Source organism: Halichoerus grypus, chromosome 4, assembly GCF_964656455.1.
Source record: "Halichoerus grypus chromosome 4, mHalGry1.hap1.1, whole genome shotgun sequence".
Classification (NCBI taxonomy): Eukaryota; Metazoa; Chordata; class Mammalia; order Carnivora; family Phocidae; genus Halichoerus; species Halichoerus grypus.
Genome location: NC_135715.1, coordinates 101,201,006 through 101,224,266, shown reverse-complemented (window position 1 = coordinate 101,224,266; position 23,261 = coordinate 101,201,006). Strand labels below are relative to the sequence as shown.

General features: G+C 41.7%; 1 long non-coding RNA gene across 1 annotated transcript; it reads left to right on the top strand.

The window, feature by feature from the left end:
• The first annotated feature begins 16,793 nt into the window (after positions 1-16,793).
• LOC118544954 (uncharacterized) lies at positions 16,794-19,766 on the top strand. The gene is made up of 3 exons (XR_013446748.1): positions 16,794-17,013; positions 17,798-17,944; positions 19,266-19,766. It is a non-coding gene; the product is annotated as an uncharacterized LOC118544954 (long non-coding RNA).
• The last annotated feature ends 3,495 nt before the right edge of the window (positions 19,767-23,261 follow it).

Sequence of the window (23,261 nt, the reverse complement as noted above, 5' to 3'; positions counted from 1 at the left end):
GTTGTTGATCTCTCTTTTTCTCAGCTTCTTTATTTTCCATCATTTGGTCTTCTATATGACTGATTCTCTCTTCTGCCTCATTTATCCTAGCAGTTAGCACCCCCATATTTGATTGCACCTCATTAATAGCCTTTTTGATTTCTACTTGGTTAGATTTTAGTTCTTTTACTTCTCCAGAAAGGGTTTCTCTAATAACTTCCATGCTTTTTTCAAGCCCAGCTAGTATCTTTAAAGTAATGATTCTGAACTCTAGATCTGACATCGTACTAATGTCCATATTGAGTAGGTCCCTGGCAGTCGGTACTACCTCTTGTTCTTTTTGTTGAGGTGATTTTTTCCGTCTTGTCATTTTGTGCAGAGGAGAATAGATTAATGAGAGAACAAAATGCTAGCAGGGTAACAACGTCCCCAGAAAATATACTCTAAATAAATCAGAAAAGACCTGAAGCAGTGGGAAAAGAAAGGGAAAGAGAGAAAAAAGAAAAAGGAAGAAAAAAAGAAAAAAGAAAAAGATAAAGATAAAAACAAACAAAAACAGAACAAAACAAAACAAAAACAGAATGTGATCAAATATGATCAGGCTGGTTTATAGATTAGTGCCACACACTAGATTTTGGGTGTATTTTGGTCTGTTAAAAGAAAGTGCCTCCCAAAATTTTAAAGAAAGAAAAACTTACACATGTACAAAAATAAGGGTTGATATGATGAAGGGATGGAATATGACTGTAAAGATGGAAATTATAAAAAATTTTATAAAAGGAATTGATAAGTTGTTTGAAAAAAGAAAGAAGAGGATTAAAAAAAAAAGAAAAAAGGGAGAGAATGTGATCAGGCAGGGGAGTAGAAAAGAACCATACACTAGAGATTTAGAGTATATTTTGATCTGTTAGAAGAAACTATCTCAAAATTTTAAAGAGAGAACAACTTATATAATATATGCCAAAAATACGGGTAACTACTATGAAGGGATAGAATATGACTCTAAAAATGAAAAATAAAAATGTTTTTTTAAAAAAGGGATTGATAAGATGTTGGTTGAAAAAGGGAAAAAGAAAAATTCAAAAAAAGAAAAAAGAAAAAAAGACAGTTAAAAAAAATAATTAACTTTGAAAGACTACAGAATCATGGTAAAAAAAGCCATGGATTCTATGTGCATTATTCCCCTAGCGCTGGAGTTCTGCCGTTCTCACTGATCGGTAAACCTGGTCTTGGCTGGCTGTTCTCGTTGATCTTCTGGGGGAGGGGCCTGTTGCCGTGGTTCCCAAATGTCTTTGCCGGAGGCGGAATTGCCCCACCCTTGCCGGATCAGGGCTAAGTAATCTGCTCGGGTTTGCTCTCCGGAGCTTTTGTTCCCTGCAAGCTTTCCGTACAGCTTTGGAGGCGGAGAGTGAAAATGGCGGCCTCCCAGTCTCCGCCCCAGGGGAGCCGAGAACTCAGGGCCCCGCTCCTCAGTGCGCCCCCAGAGAAAAGCAGTCAGTCACTCCCGTCTCCCCGGTCTCCGGCCGCACTCCGTGCTCACCCGGCCTGTGACCGCGCGTTTCTATCTCTGGCACCTGACCCCGCGCGGAGTCTCCAAACCCAGCAGATGCCCGCGGTGCGCTCCCGCGCCGCTCCTCCCGGGGGAAGAAGGTGAGTCTCCCCGGATCTGCCGCTTGTTGGGTCCCTGCTGGAGGAGCAGTGGCCCGACTGTGCCGCAGATCACGGTTTATGGCAACCCCGAGCTGAGAGCCCGCGCCTGGGCTCCGTCTCTGCAGCCGGCTTCCCTGCTCCGATACCTGGGAGCTCTGCCGCACTCAGGCACCCCGGTCTTTCTGTGACCCCGAGGGTCCTGAGACCACACTGTCCCGTGAGGGTTCCACCCCCCACTTAGCCACCAGAGTGACGTCCCTCAGCGGAGCAGACTTCTAAAAGTTCCGATTTTGTGCTCCGTGGCGCTATCACTTGTCAGAAGCGGCCGACAGAGGCCCCTCCCCCGCCATCTATCCTCCCGAATATCGCCTCGGATTCACTTCTCCGCACGTCCTACCTTCCAGAAAGTGGTCGCTTTTCTGTTCAGAGAGTTGTTGCTATTCTTTTCTTCGATCTCCTGTTGAGTTTGTAGGTGTTCAGAATGGTTTGATCCCTTTCCAGCTGAATTCCTGAGAGGAGACGAAATCCAGGTCTCCTACTCCTCCGCCATCTTGCTCCGCCCCCTCTCCAGCTTTCTTTTGACATCTATTTGCATGATAAATGTTTCTCCATCCCCTCACTTTCAATCTGCAGGTGTCTTTAGGTCTAAAATGAGTCTCTTGTAGGCAGCATATTGGTTCTTATTTTTTTTAATCCATTCAGTTAGCGTATGTCTTTTGATTGGGGGCATTTAGTCCATTTAGATTCAAAGTAATTATTGATAGATATGTATTTATTGCCATTTTATTACTTGTTTTGTGGTTGTTTCTGGAGATTTTCTCTGATCCTTTCTTATCTTTCTCTTTCATGGTCTGCTGGTGTTCTTTAGTGATAAAAGTTAGATTTCTTCCTCTTTATTCTTTGCATATTTATTAGTGGTTTTTGATTTGTGGTTACCATTAGGCTTGTATATAACATCTTCTGCATATAGCAGTCTATATTAAGTTGAGGGTCATTTAAGTTTGAACCCATTGTTTACTCCTCTCCTCCTCACATTTTAGGTATATGGTGTCATATTTTATATCCTTTATTTTGTGAGTTCCTTGACTGATTTTTTAATAGAAGTATTCATTTTTACTGCTTTTGTGTTTTCTACCTTCATACTGTCATTTTTGGTCTTTCTTTTCCCCTCAAAGAGTCTCCTTTAATATTTCTTGCAGGACTGGTTTAGTGGTTATGAGCTCCTTCAGTTTTTGTTTGTCTGGGAAACTCTTTATCTCTCCTTCTATTCTGAATGACAGGCTTATTGGCTAGAGTATTCTTGGCTGCAGGTTTTTCCCATTCAGCACTTTGTATATATCATGCAACTCCTTTCTGGCTTAGAAAGTTTCTGCTGAAAAATCTGCTGATAGCTATATGGTGTTTCCTTTGTATGTAACTGTCTTCTTTTGTTTTGTTGCTTTTAATATTTTTCTTTATCACTATATTTTGCCATTTTAATTAAGATATGTCTTGTTGTGGATTTGCTTTTGTTGATTTTGTTGGGGGTTCTCTGTGCCTCTTGGATCTGGATATCTGTTTCCTTCCCCAGATTTGGGAAGTTTTCAGCTATTATTTCTTCAAATAAATTATCTGCCCCCTTTTCTCTCTCTTCTTCTGGGACTCCTATAATACAAATGCTGTTACCACTGGACTCCCTTTGTCAATTCTTGTTTTGCATAATTCTTTTTATTCTCTTTTGTTCAGCTTGGTTATTTTCCATTATTCTGTCCTCTAGGTCATTAAATCATTCATCTGCTTCTTCCAGCCTGCTGTTCATTCCATCAAGCATGTTTCTCATTTCATTCATTAAGTCCTTTATCTCAGCTCTGTTATTTCTTATCTCTGTGTTAATGATCTCATTGCTGTCCTCTACTCTTTTCGTAAGTCCAGTGAATATCCTTATGATCATTGCTTTAATTCTTCATCAGGCATGTTACTTATATCTGTTTTGCTTGGATCTCCAGCTGTTGCCTTGTTCTGTTCTTTCATTTGGGACAAATTTCTCTATCTCCTCATTTTGTCTAAGTCTCTATGCCTGTTTTGGTGTGTTAGGAATGTCAACTATGTCTCTTGTTCTTGAGGGTAATGGCCTTATTAAGAAGAGGTCCTATAGTGCTCTGCCATGGGGTGTCCCCTGTTCCCCAGGGCCTGCAGCTTCTGGGAGTATCCCCAGTGTGTACTGTGTGCACTCTGCTGTTTTGTCCTGGCCACTTTATCCTTTAGGCCAGTCGTCTGCAGAGGCTCTCTTTGCCTATTGTGGGCAGTGTTTGGTCCCTGGCCTGAATGTGGCACATTTTAAATAGGTAAGCTCTGCTCTCCTTGTGAAATGAGACTTGTTGCTGCCACCACTGGAACTGAGGCCTTGCAAAATTCCACCATTGGGAGATGCATGTGAGCAATGGTTTGGGCTGGGTCTTCTGGGGGAGGAGTGCCCACCATGCTGGCACTGAGGCAAGTGTAACTGGGAGGGGCTGTTCCCCTGGAGTGTGTGGGGGGGGCCGGAGCTTGGTGTAAGAAAGTTAGGTAGCAAGTGTGGGCATTGTGCTGGTTCCCGCAGGTGGCTCTGTGCTTATGCTTAGGGGTGGGGGATGGAAATGGCACCTGCTAGTTCCTTTGTTCCCAGAGGGGTCTCTCCATGAATGCTGCCTCTCTGGGACATGCTCCCAGATGAGCAACTAACCTCCCCACTGTGTGTCCCACGTGCTCTTCAGATCCTGTTTCCATACTGTATGTCCACAGGCTATTTGTCCTGCCTTTTCTCCAGGAACAGCCCCAAGTGCTCTGAGCTCTCCCAGAGCCAAGCCTGCTGACTTTTAAAACTCCAGGCTTTAAGCCCCACTGGTTGCAAGAACTCATGAAATTTGGGCCCTCTCACTTTCCAAGCCAGTTTGCTATGGGAATTCCTTTTCCCTGTGTGCTCCCCTGTGTGCTAGTCTGTCTCTTGCCCTTCTCTGAGACCAAAGCTCCCTTCCGACCACACCAGCTATGATCGATTTCTCTACCAAACTGTGTGTCCACACTTCCTACTTTCTTCAATGTGGCCTCTTCTCTACCTTTAGTTGTGGAGTTTGTTCTGCCAGTCTTTAGATTGATTTCTGGGGTATTTAGGATGATTTTGATAGTTATATTTGCATTCATAGGATGAGGCAAGCCTAAGTTCCTCCTACTCCACTGCCACCTTCCCTTATTACCTTCTCTGTATGATTCACTTTTCCTTTAAGGAATCCAAAGCACTTTACAGACATCTTCCTCATTAATTTTTACAGTACTTCAGTGTCTGAAACAGACAAAATAGTCTTATATCCACTGTATAGACAGAGAGACTTATGGGAAAAGAAGGGCTATGGTCACAGAAACTGCCCAGTTTCACAAGAAATCTGGACAAAAAGCTTATAGTTCTTAATCTAAATCACCATCTTATACATGACCCTGCCTTCAGTCACAAGTCCCTCAAGCACTGGGGTTTCTGAGACCAAAGTTGGTTTGTTAAACATTTACATGGCACCACTTGTATGCCAGGAGCTATTTCAAGTGCTTTCCAGATAAGAACTCAGTATTCATGACAAGCCTATGAGGCGAGTAGGATTATTATTTCCATTTTACTGATGAAGAAACTGAGCACTGAGTTAGAAACAACTTACCCAAGGTCACAGTTACTTAATGGTGGAACCAAGTTTAAATACTATACTTCAGGCTCCATGGTCTTAACCAATACACTCTGTTGCCTCCTGATGCTACGAGTACTGAGTCCTCAGCCTTTTCATTTGAAAGCCAGCCTTTCCTAGGATCTTTTGTTGTCTGATAATTTAGAGCATATTTTTGGACATGGTAATTTTTGTTGGAGAAGAATTGAAAAGCCTGTGTCTGTGTGTATTCTGGTGTGTGTGTGTGTGTGTGTGTGTGTGTGTGTGTATGATACATGGATGAAGCAGGGTAGAAGTTTGCCCAACACAACTCAGATTTTTTAAAAAAGTAACTTTATGGGGCAGCTGGGTGGCTCAGTTGGTTAAGCCCCCAAAATCAAGAGTCTTGATTTTGGCTCAGGTCATGATCTCAGGGGTATGAGATTGAGCCCCGCATTGGGCTCCGTGCTAGTGGGGAGTTTGCTTGAGATTCTCTCTCTCCCTCTCCCTTTACCCCTCCCCCGATCTCTGTCTCTTTTACTCTCAAATAAATAAATAAATCTTTAAAAATAAAGTAACTTTAAGGGTGGGGGATGGAGTAACCAGGTGATGGGTATTAAGGAGGGCACGTATTGTGATGAGCACTGGGTGTTATACACAACTAAGGAATCATTGAACACTACATCAAAAATTAATGATGTACTATATATTGGCTAATTGAACATAATAAAAAAATTTAAAAAACCCAAAAAACAGTAACTTTATATTCAGGAACTGAGCCCATTGTCCTAGAGACTATCCCCCTTCTTACCTATGCTAACAAAGACACTTAAAATTGTTTATTAAATTTAACTCTGTGTATTCACGTTTAAAATTGTCAATTCAGAGTAACTAGTGGATCCTAATTCACATTCTGCCTCAGGGTTGTATGTCCCCTCTCCTTGGGTACCTGGGAGCAAAGGGGGATACTCTGGGATTCCCCTGCCTTTCATGAGTTGGCCCTCATCCTGTAGGGTCTCTAGGCCATCTCTATCCATGATTCTGAGGAGTATTGGGTCTTGGCTGGAATTTTGATGTCACTGCTGAAGTTGAGAGCCTCTGCTACCGCCTTTAGGCAAAAGGCTCTGTGCTTGGAGCCTCCTCTTCTCAATGCCCGGGTCTACCTTTGGTCTACCAGTTCTCTTCACATTCCCACATCCACCACTGGTACTTGTGGGTCCTCCTGGAGCCCTACATATGGCATGTAGACTATGGTCCACTGGGACCACTATCTCTACTTGAATGAAGCTGCTCCATCACTCCTTTTGAGGCATCAGATGCAGGGCCATTGTCCAGTTTGGGACTTCTTTGAATGTCCTGCAGTCTCCTCTGGCATAGAACTCTTGTGTTCTCAGGTTTCTCAAAACATCACACTGGGCTCCTTATGCTGCTTTTGGAAGTTTCCACCTCACAAGACAAGCCAGGACATTAGCATCTGACCTTTTGCTCTCTCTTCCTTTTCCCTTTCTAATGTTTTGCTTATCCCAAGTTCTTCCCTTTATGATCCAAGCTTTGTTACTTTAAGGGAAAGTTTCAGAATTTGGAAAAAAACTTTTGTCACTCTGCAAAACCCAGCTTTCAAGATTATTATCTTCACCATGGACTTCAAATCAATTTGAAACTTAAAGGTGAGGTGTGATTTCTTTAGTTCTCTCTAAAGCATAGAACCATTGAAGAACAGTTGAAGCAACAGGTGGGGATTCATTCAGCAACATGATTTATCAGAAATGACAAATGTTATTCTTTGATTCAAACACCAATATAAGAGAGTAATGAGACTTCAACTTAGAAGTCTTAATTATAGACTACTTATAGGGACGCCTGGGTGGCTCAGTCAGTTGGGCTGCTGACTTGGCCGACTCTAAGTTTTGGCTCAGGTATTGGTCTCTGGGTCCTGGGATCGAGCCCCACTTTGGGCTCCATGCTCAGCAGGGAGTCTGCTTGAGATTTTTCGCTCTCTTTCACTTCCCCCACTTGCGCATGCGTGCGCACTCTCTCTCTCTCCCTCTCAAATAAATAAATAAATAGACCTTTAAAAAAAATTATAGACTGGGGCGCCTGGGTGGCTCAGTTGTTAAGTGTCTGCCTTCGGCTCAGGTCATGATCCCAGGGTCCTGGGATCGAGCCCCGCATCGGGCTCCCTGCTCCGCAGGAAGCCTGCTTCTCCCTCTCCCACTCCCCCTGCTTGTGTTCCCTCTCTCGCTGTGTCTCTCTCTGTCAAATAAATAAATAAAATATTTAAAAAAAAAATTATAGACTACCTATAGGAGTAGACTGATATGGGTAAATACACCTGAATGGGCTGTTTAAAAAATTACAACACAAACCCCTGCCATGGCGCTGTTTCTGTCTTTCTTCTCTACTGCAGTCTGTCTTCTTCCTCCTCCAAAAAAATTTTTTTGTTCCTTCTCTATTTTAAATCCTTTGACTTTCTACTACCTTCAGGGTTAAGTTGAATTTCCTCTCTGATCTGGGCTTGGCCTAAAGCTTTGGCTTTCTCTGATGCCACCCCCCCGCCCCCACATTCCCCTTTCCCAGTGTGTCCTGTACCCCAGCTGTGCGCCACCCCCAGCCTCCCACAGTAATAATGACAGATCTTGCACATGCTGCCAAACTAGTCAACTGTCTTTCATCCTGGTCCTTTGCCCTGGCCACTTGCCTTGTACTTCAAGATTGTCCTTATAGCCTTATCATATTTTCTGAGTTTGATGCATCTCCTCTGAGTTTCCTGTGGCCTGTGTTTTTATCGTTTTATCAAGCTAATTGTTTAGTGGTTTTTGTTTTTTTTTACTGCAGTCTTCCCATAGCCACACACAAGATTATGAATTCTGAAGGGCCGTAACTTGTGTTTTCATCTCTGTATCACCAGAGCCTGGCACAAGTATTGAGGACACATCAGATGCTCAAAAATCTTCCATTACTGGAAGAAAGGATGGGAGGAGGTGGGCATCTAGAGTACTGTATATCAAGGCTCAGGAGTTTTAGCCCTAAAGATGTTCTATTTATTGGTTCTAACAAATTGGCTAGAATGACAAACGCTAACTCCTTAAGGCATAGGCTTTGTTCCTTACTTGATTTGCACCCACTAACATGTTTTATTTTGTCTTTGCTATTAACAAGACTATTCATAGGAGGACTGGGTCACAGTGCCCAGCACCTTGCTTAGCACTTAAGAAGAGTGCAATACCTATTTGTTGATTGACTAGTCCAACTTTCCATTTTGTTTTCTAGGACACAGTCAACTAAGGTCAGCTAAGTCCTGTTAACCTGTGGTAGTGAGGTGCCCATCTTAAAACCCCATCTAAATTTTCTCTCTCTGTGGTGTGCCCATGTTCCTGAACAGTCACCCCATCAAAGTGGCCTCTCGCAGTAAAATGAAAATCTAAGACACCCCAAATCTCCCATCTTCTCAGTAATTGTTATTTGATACTATCAACCAGAAGATTCCCATGACAAGCCTTTGGGACAATGTTTACCACCCATTCCACTCCTCAACTCTGCCCAAGAATATAGCAACATATATAGGAATATAAAATTACTGGAAGTAGTAGATAAAAATTCCTTACAAGTTTAGTAGAGGAAAAGGGACTATGTCCCCATTAAACCTTATAGAAGCCATAGCTTGGATCAAAACCTCTACTCTTGGATTGCCTCAACTGTTTTTTTTCCAGAATAGCTTATAACCAAAACCACTGTACATTTAAAATGATTTACTGTATATAACAATGCTTAGTCAATGTATGTAACTAATATTTCAGGCTTTTCAAGTCTGTAGGTAGGTACATTTGAAGTTATATTTGCTTTATACCCAAACTAAAATGGTTCAAGCCTCAATCAGCTGTACTCTGAAATCTCAGCAGCTTCTTACCAAGAACCTTCTATTTTTGTTCTGCGAGTCTCTAAAGGGGTGCCTCACAAGTGCTTACAAACCTGTTTGTCCACTAGTTACCATGCAGCATCCCCATGTTCTTTCTCTTTTATCTGCCACATTCTGTCATGTTCTGGCCAATATCCATTGATCTAGAAACCTAAAGTAACCTCACTGCATTGATGATGGTACCTTATTGCAAACTAACCTCAGGGATGGTTATGGGAGAGTTCAGTGGGCCCCCACAATATTGTTATAATGAAAACAAGTCTCAGACCAGACTCTGCCACCCCTGGAGACATTTATTACACAAACTTTCATTAGCAAGCAGTGGGGGCCAAAAAGGTCCCTAAAACCTCCTGTGTAATTTCAGTGAAGTTCTAGCTCTCTGCCATGTAAGTTACTCTGACACATCCTCACTGGAGAGTTCAATTGAGGGTCACTCCAGTATTCCAGAGGCTACATTCAGCTAGGGTTAGAGTTGGCTTTGGCAACCAGAAATTCTCTGAAACAATGGCTGAATATGAGATCAATACTTCAGGGTGCAGGATTCTTCTTATAAAAGATGGGAAATGTCACTGAAATATTTTATCCAGCATGCATATCTTAAATACCATTATTTTCACTAATGAGAATGCATTTCTAACTATGAGTCATGTTAATTAACAAATCACTAGTAACCTCATTGAAAAGCAATTTCCTTTTTTAAAAAAGATTTTATTTATTTATTTATTTGAGAGAGCGACCGAGGGAGAGAGAGAGGGAGCTTGTGAGCAGGGGGAGGGGCAGAGGGAGAGGAAATCTCAACCAGACTCCATGCTGAGCGTGGAGCCTGGCACTGGGCTCAATCCCATACCCCGAGATCATGACCTGATCCAAAATCAAGAGTAGGATGCTTAACTAACTGGGCCACCCAGGTGCCCCTTGTTGCTAGTTTTTTGATTACTGATTCAATTCACTTCTAGTAGTTGGTCTATTCAGATTTTCTATTTCTTCAAGATTCATTCTTGGAAGATCAGGTTTCTAGGAATTTACTTATTTCCTGTTGGCATAGTATTGTTTGCAGTAAATTCTTAAGATCCTTTGTATTTCTGCGGTGTCTGTTATAACTTCTTTCTTTCATTTCTGATTTTATGTATGTATTTACTTACTTTCTGGATGAGTCTAGCCAGAGGTTTATTGATTTTGTTTATCTTTTCAAAGAATCATTTTTTAGTTTCATTGATCTTTTCTATTTTTTAAAGTTTCCATTTAGTATATTTCTGGTCCAATTTTTATTATTTTCTTCCTTCTACTAGCTTTAGACTGTTTTTTCTTCTTTTTCTCAATTTTTAGATGTAAAGTTTGATTATTTGGGATTTTTTCTTGCTTGTTGAGATAGGCCTGTATCACTATGAACTTTCCTCTTAGAATTACTTTTGCTGCATTCCACAGATTTTGGAACATTGTGTTTCTAGTTTCATTTGTCTCGAGGTATTTTTTAATTTCCTCTGTGATTTCTTTGTTGAGCTATTGATTGTTTAAATATATTTTATTTTATTTTATTTATTTATTTTTTTAAAGATTTTATTTATTTGACAGAGAGAGACACAGCCAGAGAGGGAACGCAAGCAGGGGGAGTGGGAGAGGGAGAAGCAGGCTTCACGCGGAGCAGGAAGCCCGATGCAGGGCTCGATTCCAGGACCCTGGGATCATGACCTGAGCCGAAGGCAGACGCTTAATGACTGAGCCACCCAGGCGCCCGAGCTATTGATTGTTTAGTTACATGGTATTTAGTCTCCATGTGTTTGTGTTTTTCCGGTTTTCTTCTTTTAATTGATTTGTAGTTTCATACTCTTGTGGTTGGAAAAGATGCTTGATACAATTTCAATCTTCTGAATTTATTGAGATTGATTTTGTGCCCTAACATGTGATCTGTCCTGGGGAGTGTTCCATGTGCACTTGATAAGAATGTGTATTCTGCAGTTTTTGAATGAAATGTTCTGTATATATCTATTAAATCCATCTGCTCTAATGTGTCATTTAAGGTCAATATTTCCTTATTGATTTTCTCTCTGGATGATCTGTCCATTGATGTAAGCGGGGCATTAAGGTCCCCTACTATTATTGAATTGCTGTCAGTTTCTCCCTTTATGTCTGTTAATATTTGCTTTCTTTATTTAGATGCTCCTATGTTGGGGTATAAATATTTACGAATGTTATATCCTCTTCTTGAATTGGCCCCAATGTTATTACATAATACTCCTTGTCTTCTGTTAATGTCTTTGTTTTAAAGTCTATTTTGTCTGATATGAGTATTGCTACTCCAGGTTTCTTTTCATTTCCATTGAATATCTTTTTCTATCTCTTTACTTTCAGTCTGTTTGTGTTTTTAGATCTGAAGTGAATCTCTTCTAGATAGAACATAGATGGGTCTTGTGTGTTTTTTTTTTTAATCCATTCAGCCACCCTATGTCTTTAATTGGAATATTTAGTCCATTTACATTTAATGTAATTATTGATAGGTATGTACTTATTGTCATTTTGTTAATTGTTTTCTGCTTGTTTTTATAGTTCTTCTCTGTTCCTTTCTTCTTCTCTTAGTCTCTTCCCTTGTGGTTTGATGGCTTTCTTTGGTTATATGTTTGGGTTCCTTTCTCTTTATTTTCTGAGTGTCTATTGTAGGGTTTTGGTTTGTGGTTACCATGAGGTTCATATATATTGATCTATATATGTAGCAGTCTGTTTTAAGCTGATAGTTGTATAAGTTCAAATGCATTCAAAAAGTGCTACATTACCCGCCCCCCACCTTTTATGTTTTTGACATCATATTTTACATCTTTTTATTTTGTATATCCCTTAACTACTTATTATAGTTGTAATTGATATTACGATTTTGTCTTTGCACCTTCATATTAGCTTTTTAAGGGACTGATCCACTGCCTTTATTATATATTTGCCTTTACCAATGAGATTTGTTTTCTTTCATTTATTTATTTTTTTTATTTCTAGTTATGGTCTTTTCTTTTCTGCTTAAGAAGATACTTTAACATTTCTTGTAAGGCCAGTTTAGTGGTGATGAGCCCCTTTAGTTTTTGCTTGTCTGAGAAACTCTTATCTCTCTTTCATTTCTGAATGATAACCTGGCAGAGTAGAGTATTTTTGGTTCTATGTTTTTCCCATTCAGCATTTTACATATATTCTGCTGCTCCCTTCTGGCCTGTAGTTTCTGCTGAAAAATCAGCTGATAGTTTGATGAAGGTACTCTTGTATGTAACTATTTGTTTTTCTCTTGCTGCCTTTAAGATTCTCTCTTTGTCTTTAACTTTTGCCATTTTAATTATAGTATGTCTTGGTTTGGATCTCTTTGGGTCATCTTGTTTATGACTCTGTGCTTTCTGGACTTAGATGCCTGTTCCCTTTCCCAAATTAAGGAATTTTTCAGCCATTTATTTCTTCAAGTAAGTTTTTTTGCCACTTTTTCTTTCTTCTCTTTCTGGAACCCCTATAATGTGAATATTATTATGCTTGATGTTGTCCCAGAGGTCCCTTAAACTACCCTCATTTTTTAAAATTCTTTTTTTTTCCCTTTGCTGTTCTGATTGGGTAATTGGGCGATTTCCACTATTCTGTCTTCCAGATCACTGATCCATTCTTCTGTATCATCTAATCTGCTGTTGATTCCCTCTAATGTATTTTTTTTTATTTCAATTATTGTATTCTTCAGCTCTGATTGGTTCTTTCTTATATTTTCCAACTCTTTGTTGATGTCCTCACTGTATTCCTCCATTCTCCTCCCAAGTTTGATGATCATCTTTATGACCATTGCTTTGAGCTCTTTACAGGTAAATTATATATCTTTGTTTCATTAGTTTTTTCCTGGTGTTTTATTTTGTTCTTTCATCTTTGAAACATATTCCTTTGTTTCCTTATTTTGTTTGACTTTCTGTGTTTGTTTCTATGAATTAAGTGGAACAGCTACTTCTCTTGGTTTTGAAGGAGTGGCAGTGTGTAGGAGCATCCCCTGTGTAGATTGTGTGAACCTGAAAGCTTTAGCTGGCTGGCTGGAGCTGGATTAGGTGCAGGCCAGTGGAGTTTCAGCACATACAGTGTTAGGGCCACCTTGGCAGGATGGCTAGAGCTAGAGCAGGCTTAGGCTAGGGTCTCTGGGTACACTATGCGAGGGTTGCCTTGGCAGAATGGTTGGAGCTGAAGCAGGTGCAGGACAAGGTGTCCCAGGGTACACTTTGCCAGGTGGCTGCCAGGGCCACCATGGCAGATCAGCTGGAGCTGGGGTACATGTGGTCCAGGGGGTCCTGGAGTTCTTCACACCACGGTCACCCTGGTGGGATGAGTTAGTGTGGGCATGTGATGGAAGAGCTGTCCCAGAGCTTGCCACACTTATGAAGGGGTTACCTTGATAGGGTTGCTGAAGCTGAAGTGGGCATAGGCTGGGGTGGGAGGTTCTGGAGTATGCCATGCCTGGGTCACCTTGGTTGGATGGCTGGGTTGGGCAAGGCCAGGAGGGTCCTGGAACATGCTGCATTGCATCTGCCTTGGCAGGGTGGTTGGAGTTGGGGCAGATGCAGGCAGTGGGCTCAGGGTATGCCATGCCAGGTCTACCTTGGGGGACTAGCTGATATGGGTTAGGGGCTTGAAGCTCACTGGTGTGGCCTTAGCAGGCCAGCTAGCATACCTGGAGCCTGGTCTTGTCCACACTATCAACGTGGAGGGGGAATGTAAAAAATGGTGAGTGCTGGCGCTTCTGACCCTGGAGAGAATTGCAGCATTTTTCTGTCCATTTGGTGATGCTCTAGGGTTAGTAAATGGATTTCTTTCACTTATAGTCTAGTTATCTTTTAAACCATTATTCTTTCACTGTGCCCCAGGGTGGATGAATCTACACAGAGGCCCCTCAGTGATATCCTTTCCTACTGCAGGTTGTCATCTCATGGGTGGGATTCTCGTTACTGTGTCTCTGTCTCTCCTACCTTTCTCTGTGTGGTCCCTCTCCTATTTGTTGTGCAGAAGCTGTTCATTCAGCCCTCAGATCCTCTTCAGGAGGAATTGTTCTATACAAAGTTATGGATTTGGTGTGTCCATAAGAGGTGAATTCAAGGTTTTTCTATGCTGCCAACTTTGACTCTCCATGAGGTCTGGAAGCAGTTGTCAGAAGAGCTGTTAACTTTCAGGGACATGTTTCCTTCTTTTTCTGAAAAGCAATTTCTGGCATTCACTATTCTAATTATTGAAGCTTGATGGAAATACTGATCTCAGAAGCACTTGTTGTGGTCCTTCTGATCTAGAGCCAACTGATCATCCGTAGAACACATATTCTTGATTTGGACAGCTGATAGATTTAGAGATGATGTTTGAGCTAAGTAGCACACATGTAATTACACCTGGTATATGATGAAATATTTAAGGCAATTTATAGATACAGTAGCATGTTCCTGGAGTTTATCAAGAATATCTCTTTCATCTTATTTTAGTTTTCCTTCCCTTCCCCTATGTTCATCTGTTTTGTTTCTTAAATTCCACATATGAGTGAAATCGTATGATATTTATCTTTCTCTGACTTATTTCACTTAGCATAATACACTCTAGTTTCATCCACATTGTTGCAAATGGCAAGATTTCATTCTTTTTAATGACCAAGTAATATTCTATTGTATACATATACCACATCTTCTTTATCCATTCATCAGTTGATGGACATTTGGGCTCATTCCATAATTTGGCTATTGTTGATAGTGCTGCTATAAGGAATATCTCTTTCAAGGAACTCTCTCCTGCTATTGCCAAAGTCCCTACTTCCTGGACTTCTAGAACAATCTTGGGCAAAATATGAACATAAGTCTTCTATGACCTCTGTGCCACACTTAGTTACTGGTCTTGAGGCAATATTGCCCATCAGGCTACCACTAGCCCTTACGGTACTTTTGTGCAGATTAGAAAAATGTACCCCTCCCTCCAAGTGGATGTAGCCTGTGCCAGGGTACTTGTCTCAATGAGCAGAGTGGGCTAGATTTTTGTACCCACTCACCCCTTTGGCCAGGTGTCCTTGTGCTACGTGGGGGAAGGGCCTTGACTATTCAAGTGGAGACTCCCATAAAACCTGTCACAAAGAAAAGTCCATTTTCCCTTTTCCCTCAGCCCCTCATCTTTTACAAACAATTGTCCATCTTTAAAGCACACACATATACACACCCTAATAAAATGTAGAAAAATAACTGTTTATCTCCTCAGGAACAAACATTCAGGCAAATACTAGCATTAGTTTATAGACAGACAAGAAAAATTGTGCTTTCCCTCCCTCACTATGCCCTCAATTTCCCCCATCCCCTCAAAAAACAAACTAGAAAATTCAGAGAGAGACAATTTAGCCTTGCAACTATTTATATGATTAAAATTTATGTGATTAAAAATTGACTTCAAGTAGTATATCAGTTAGGATTCTTCCAGTAGCAATGAATAGAAAATCCAAAATGGCTACAACTGTAAGGAAAATGTATTGTCTTACTTAGCAAGAAATCCTGAGATATGGCAGCTGGGCTAATTAGTCCAGTGACTCAAACAATGTCAAAATCCCAGATTCTATCTTCCCACTTTGCAGTCCTCACCATATCTGCTTATCACCCTCCCTGTCACAAAATGACTGCCATGGTTCCAGGCTTCACACACAGACATGGCAATGTCTGGCAGAATAAGAGCAACTTTTTGTTTAATGTGCTTTTTTTGTTTAATCAGTGAAGAAATCTCTTTCCTGAATCCTCTCTCCCCCCACCGCAGCACATTTCCCTTCCATCTCTTTGCCACAACTGTATTTCAAGGCCACATCCAAACCAATGACTTGTGTGAGAAATGGATCCACCAAGACTGGCCTTGGACACAACTGCTATTCGCCCCTGGAACTGAGATAGAAAGAATGAAGGGTTTTTGTGCAGGTGCACAGAGTGTGAGACACATGTGTTCAAGGAAGTGCATAAAGTTCAGGACAGCTGGTGGGGAACATTTAAAGGAAAGATGCAGGGGCATAGCATGGCATGTGGAGGACTTGGCCTTTATCTTACTTATCACACCCTATGTATTTAACGCTCATTTGTAGGAATTACCTTGAAACTACATCTCTACTTTAAATTGAAATTGTTTTTTATTCACCACTGCTGTGTGTCTTTAAGGATGTCTAAGTAGCAAAGGATGAGATTGCTTATCTCATGCTTTCCCATTTCCTCTGGGGAGGACTCTCTCAGCAAGATTATCTGAGGAAACCATTCATAATAGCAGGGCTCAGACGTTTCTCCCAGGACCCACATGCACAATTCTTCTGAAGGCCTCACCTGGACCAGAGCAGCAGTTCTAATCCTAGGACACCCCTCAGATCACGGGACAGGAACTTCTTTTCTATACGTAGGCCACCCATACACCTCCCTCCTACTGACTTTAGCTGTTGAGGCAACTTTGGAGAGCATCTATATATTCCCCCCAAAGAGAGATACTCACATTCTCCCAAATTAAATGTCTCCCCCCAGGTCATTTTTATTTTGAACCCTTTTTAGGCCCTGAACTGTGACTTGGAGTCTTTGTACTTTCTATCACATCTATTTTAGTATTGACTGCAAATGTCAAGATAATGATGTGTGATTCCTTTTCTGGAGTGCCACTGAAGATACTAAAGGAGAAGTGTGTCACCAGATGACCTTCTGGGGTCGCCAAGAGGAACCTACAGAGGGGGAGTCCGTATCTACAAGGCTGGCCTCGGTGAAAGGGAAGGAAGGAATGTTTGCTGTGACCCTCTATGAACCAGGGGCTTTGCAGACCTTCTGTTTAGTCTTGGCCCCACAGACCTAACAGGTGGGTATTATCATCCCCATTTTGCAGGTGTGGAAACTGAGTCTGGGAGAGGTGAAGTAACTTGTTCCAGGTGGGGTTTGAGCTCAGGTGTGCTGCCTCTGCCATTTGTGCTTTTACCAGTGCATCATGCCAGGTTCTTGGCAGGGCTGAGTGCTGCTTAATGGCCTAAAGACATGGTGATAAGAGATGAAAACCCTGGCTCTGGGGCCCCAGTGGTTGTGCCACAGTTTCACCTTGTCCTGGTGGGAGCAGCTGGGGGGATGGGGCGGGGAGTGGGGAAGGTGTGTTGGGGGGCAGGAGGCAGGGCCAGCAGATTTTGCTCCACACCCTCTGTTCCTTTTGCCATTCAGTATTTGGAGCAGATGCTCCCTGGGCACTTTCTCTTTGGACCTCACATTTTCAAAGAAATTCAGGCGAAAGGCAGGCAGGCCATTAGTTCTGAGCCTCACACTAGGTCTGAAATAGAAAGGTGACAGTTCCCCTCTGAATAAGATGTTCTGGGAGCTGAAAAGACAAAATGAATTCCCTAGGGCTAACCCCCCACCTCCCACCCCCACCCCCCACCTTTTGTCTGAGACAATTTTCTCTTTCCACTGTAGAACCGCTGCTCAATAGCCTTTCCTGAACCTCACAGTTTAGGTAAAGAAATAAATTTCCTGCTGCCACAGAAACAGCCTCTGACTTAGCCAGCTACGGTGGAGGGTAGAAGGTCCGTGGCGGTGAGGCATATTACATAAAAGACAGTCATACCAACCGAGTGCCCATTTATATATTTATTCACCAGGTGCCAGAGGTGCATGCGAGAAAACCAGGCTCCCTTGTCTGCTCAACAGATGGCAGGGCCTAGTGGCCACACAGCCCACTGTGGATGGCACTGGCCATCCTTCTGCAAAATGCAGCATCCCTGGGCAAAAAACCTGCATTTGCGATGGTGAGGATAATTTCATGGATGGATATTCACCAGGAGAGCTTCCTCAGGGACCCTTCATTTTTTTTCTCATATTTCTTTACAAAGTAAAAAAAAAAAGAAGCAAAATCCAATGAATACTTTTTGGGCATTTTGTAACATGCAAAATGTATGCTTTACATCAGCAAGAGCCTGAAAGGGAAATACGTCAAATGGCTGAGTGATTATTTACAGTTAATGAGCTTACAGGTCTTTTGTTTTTTATGTCAATTACCTGGTTTTCTATAAACTGAACATAGAATACTTTCCGATTAAAAATAGAAATTAATTCTTTTATAAATGAAAGAAAGAATAAGGAATATAGTCAGTCTCCACTTCAAGTCACCAACATAGAAGGGTGGAACGAGGCTTTGCCAACAGGTGGCCCAATGTTCGATCTCACGTCTTTAAATGCCATTTTCTCTGATCCCCAATTTTATCTGTGATTGGCTCTCTTTCCTGAATTCGGGAGATGTGGATTTCAGCTGCCCATTCAGCAGCTCCCCTTGAATGTCTGATAGAATCTCTGAATTCACATTTCCAGAACTGAACTCATTATCCCCCGCAAGTCCACTACTCTTCAAAACCTGCTTCTCTAATAATGGCAGTTCCATCTTTCCAACTGCTCAGGCCAAAATCCTTAGAATCATTCTTGACTTATCAGTTTCTCTCACATCCTACAAACAATCTGTCTGTAAATCTGGCTTAGCATATATGTCACATCCTGTCATATCATAAAAGCAAATTGCTTCTCTTCACCTCCACTGGTAGCGCCATGAACACGCTACCGTCTGATGCCCAGATTCCCGCAGTAGCCTCCTGGCTTCTCCCTTGCACTGGAGCAGAATTTTGGTAAGATGGATCTTGTTACTGTCTCTGCACAAATTCCTCTAGAAGCTCCATCTCACTCCAGGGAAAAGGCAGCCCTTACAATAGGCTGGAAGACCCTACACCATGTTTCCCTCCTGACTCTCCCTTACCTTCTCCAGCCACACGTGTCGCCTTCTGCTTCATGAATGTGGCAGAGCACGCTAGCCGCAGGGTCTTTGCATCTGCTGTCCCTTCTACCTGGAGCACTGTTCTCGCAGATGTCAGCACAGCCTCTCCCTCGCCGCCTCCAAATTCTTCACACCCTTTCCCAGTGTCCCTTTCCCAGGGAGGGCTTCCTAGTTTTAAAGCCCTCCACCCCAGTCCCAACTCCCCTTTACCAACTTTCCTGCTATGCACTTGCTCTCTGTAGCACTAGTCATCATCTGACGTTACTTATTTCACTTACGGATGTTGTTTATTGTCTCCCCTGACCCAGCTGGAATGCGAACTCCCTGAGGCAGGAATTGTATGTCTGTTTTCAACACTGTATCCTCAGGGCTTGGGGCAGAGTAGGCAGCAGCTGACGGAAGGCACTTCTGGTAGCCAGAACAACGGCCCCCAAAGATGTCCCAGTGCTAATCTCCGAAACCTGTGACTGTGCTACCTTACCTGGGCTTTTGCCTTTTGGACTTTGTTAATGTGATTAAATTAAGGGTTTTGAGTTGGGGAAATCGGCCTGGATTATCTGGACTACCATAATCATGAGGGACCAGGAGGGTAGAGGCAGAGAAGAAGATGCAATGACGGAAGCAGAGGTGGGAATGATGCAATTGCTGGAAGGGTCCATGAGCCAAGGAATGTGGGCAGCCTCTCCAAGCTGAGAAAGGCAAGGAAATGGGTTCTCCTCTAGAGGCTCCAGAAGGAGTACAGACCTAGCACCCTATTTGAGACTTCTGACATCTGGAACTATAAGAAAATAAATTTGTGTTGTTTTAAACCACGGAGTTTGTGGTAATTTGCTATGGCAGTGATAGGAAACTAACACAGCACTCAAAAACATCTGTTGAAGAAATGCACGAATGGGCAGGGCTTCCATTTCTTTGTGAAATGGGAAGCTTGGGCTTAGTTAATGACCTCTAATGCTGTATTTTAAACCATATTCTGTTTGTTTAACTGAAAAATGAATGTATGAACTTGGTAAACAATTTAAATAAGTCTGAATAAAGTGTAATGACAATAAGTTTGTCTTCTACCCCAAACATGTAGTCCTTGGTCTCTCTCCCCAGATGCAAACACTGTACCACTTTCTTGTGCGTGCTTCCGGAGATTCCATGAACACAGGTATCATTTCCCCCTTTGTCCACAAATTGCAGTATACTACACACACTGCTTTGCTCGTGGCTTTTTCACTAAAAAATACCAGTGTGAAGATTGTTCCAGATCTGCCCTAAAATGCCCTCCTTCTTTTCCAGAGCTGCATCATGTTTCATTCCCTGACATCTATAGACTGCAGTCTATTTCACCAGTTCCCTAGTGACAGTATGTTAGTTGCGTCTAGTCTTTGCTTCTATACTCTTTGAATATACATCTTTGCACACATGCATATCTGAAGGGTGAACTTTTAGAAGTGGAATGCAGTGTCGAGGGATGGGTACCCAGTTTATTCTGATACTGCCCAGTGCTCTTCCAAAGAGGATGCGCCTCCTGTCACTGACACTGTTTACTCATGGTCTTACTAAAACTTTATTACTAAACTTAGAAAGAAACTTTATCAAGCTAATAGATGAGAAATGATACTGTGCTGTTTCATGTGAGGTTAGACCATCTTTTATGTGTCCATGAGCCCTTTGTATTTATATTTATGTGAATTTCCTATTCATGCTTCCTCTCATTTTTCTATGGGCTCATTGACCCTTTTTTTTTTTTAAGGATTTTATTTATTTATTTGAGAGAGAGAATGAGAGAGAGAGCATGAGGCGGGGAGGGTCAGAGGGAGAAACAGACTCCCTGCTGAGTAGGGAGCCTGATGCGGGACTCGATCCTGGGATTCCAGGATCATGACCTGAACCAAAGGCAGTCGCTTAACCAACTGAGCCACCCACGCGCCCTGGGCTCATTGACCTTTTAAGAATTTTATTTAGAAGCAATATATATATATATATATAGAGAGAGAGAGAGTTAGGCTCCTGACATTTATTATGCAGTGATTTGTCCAGTCTGTAGTTTATCTGTTTTATTTTGCTCATGATATTTGTTGCCATTGTAAAAAATATTTAATTTTATCAAGTCAAATACATCAGTGATTTCTTCTATGGCTTCTGGGCTTTGCATATTGCTTAGAAATGCACTCTCCATTCCTATAGTGTAAAATATTCTCATAGCCTCTCAAGCTTTATTCTAATACTTTTATGGGTTTTATCTTTATATCTAGATTTACCTAGAATTTAATAGGTGTAGGGATCAAATGATGGATTCAGTTCCTTTTTCCCCCCAAGCTGGCAACTTAATTGTTCTGATACCATTTAATGAAGGATTTGTTGCCCCCACTGGTTTGAAGTGCCATCTTTATCCAATAACAAATTTTCATAAACATTTGTGTCTCTTTCTGGGCTCTTTTCTATTCAGTTGTTCTGCCTGTCTAATCACAGGTCATTACCCAGGTAATTCTATTAATTATTGTGGCCTTGATAGTGCATTTTAATACCTAGGATTTGTCTCCTCTTATTTCTCTTCTTTTTCAGAAAATTTTTGGTGATTCCAGTATATTCATTTTTCCATATGAACTTTAGAATCAGCTTGTTATATTCCCAAAAAAGCCCTTGTGGTATTTTCATTGGGAAAGCATTCCATTTATAGATTAATTTATGGTGCACTGGCATATTTACAATGCCTAATACTCTTCAAAAATTAGTTCAAATGCTATTTTTATCATAGGAATAATACAGGTTCATTGTAAAAAAGTTCTGGCAATTCTGTAATGTATGAAGTAGAGTATGAAAGTTCCATTTCTCTGCCACCCCCCACTTCAATCCTTCCCCTAGAGGTAACCACTGCTAATAATTAGGCATTCATCCTAGAAGGTGTTTTTAATAAGTACATTTGTAATCATGCCTATCTATCTATCTATCTATCATCTATCATGTTAACATGTGTATATTTTGTTATAAAGCTCTATCTAACTTCATATCACACATACTGTTTTTAATCCACTTTTATTTTATTTTTTTATCTTTTTATTATGTTCAGTTAGGCACTGTGTAATCCACTTTTAAAAATCAATTATACATCATGAATATATCAGTCACATACATGTTGCTACTTGTAGATCTACCATATCCTTTTAGAGGCCACATGGTGGCCCACTGTATGGTAGTACAAGGATACCCCAATTAATTTACCCATTCTCTCCCGGATGAATGTTTGCATTGTTTCCAACTTTTTAAAATTACAAACAATGCTTCAGGGAACAACTTTGAGCATTATCTTTGCACCTCTGTGCAGGCGTTTCAACCAGATACGTTCCTATAAATTGAACTGCTGGGTCAGAGTCTAAAGGCCCTTTCAGTGGTGAAGTGTCATGACGTAGGAGTGACCTCTCCATCAAAGGGAGAATTGTCTGAGATTGTGCCCTTCCCCAACACCGCCCTCCCCCAAGCCCAAGTGGTGGCACTGCCAGTAGTGGGGGATTTGGAATCCCGGGAGAGCTCTTGGTCCCTTTACAAATGCATACAGGTTCAGTGCCTGGTTCAGTGAAGGCAACTAACAAGCTCTGGGGGTGTAGAGTTTTTGTCCCACTGAAGAGGTTGGCTCTGAACTCTCACCACACGTTGAGCAGGGAAGTGAGGGGAGAGCCTCAGAGATGGATGGTGGTCAATTCCGGTAATTGTCAATTCTGACATGTAACCTGGAATACATTTTCCCATAGAAATGTTATAATTAGGAATAGTGGGAGGTGACATTGAAGGATTAATACAGCATTAGTTCATGTCTTCAGGGACTATGAAGAATAAATGTGCCTTGGCAGGTTGCTGACTAGAGAGAATCAAGCTATTGTAAACAGTAGTTCTGATAGGAATATGCTTTCTGTGTCTAGACAACTTACTGAGTTTTGCAAGCATTTGTGAATTAGAAGCTCTGCATGGAAGACAGCCCTCCAGCCTTTGACCACCTCCCCCAGTGCATTTTCCAGCCTCCTCTTCTTTCTCTTGGGTGATCCCAGGTCTCCCAGTCTTGTACTGGTGCCAGAATGGGTCTGTGATCCCTAGAATGTACCTTGTGGTTTAGTTACATCCTTTTACTGGTCTTTAGTCCATTCTGTCTTCCCTTTCAAATCCTCATTACTTTCCTTAAGCCTTTCACACAACCGCAGTTCTCTCATAGTTGGACGGCTTTATCTCCTATACGACCAAAAAAAGGCTTACATTGGGCAAAAACTGCCCTAATTTCCTGCCTCCCACTTAACCCCTAATGTATTCCCATGTCCAGTCTCAAA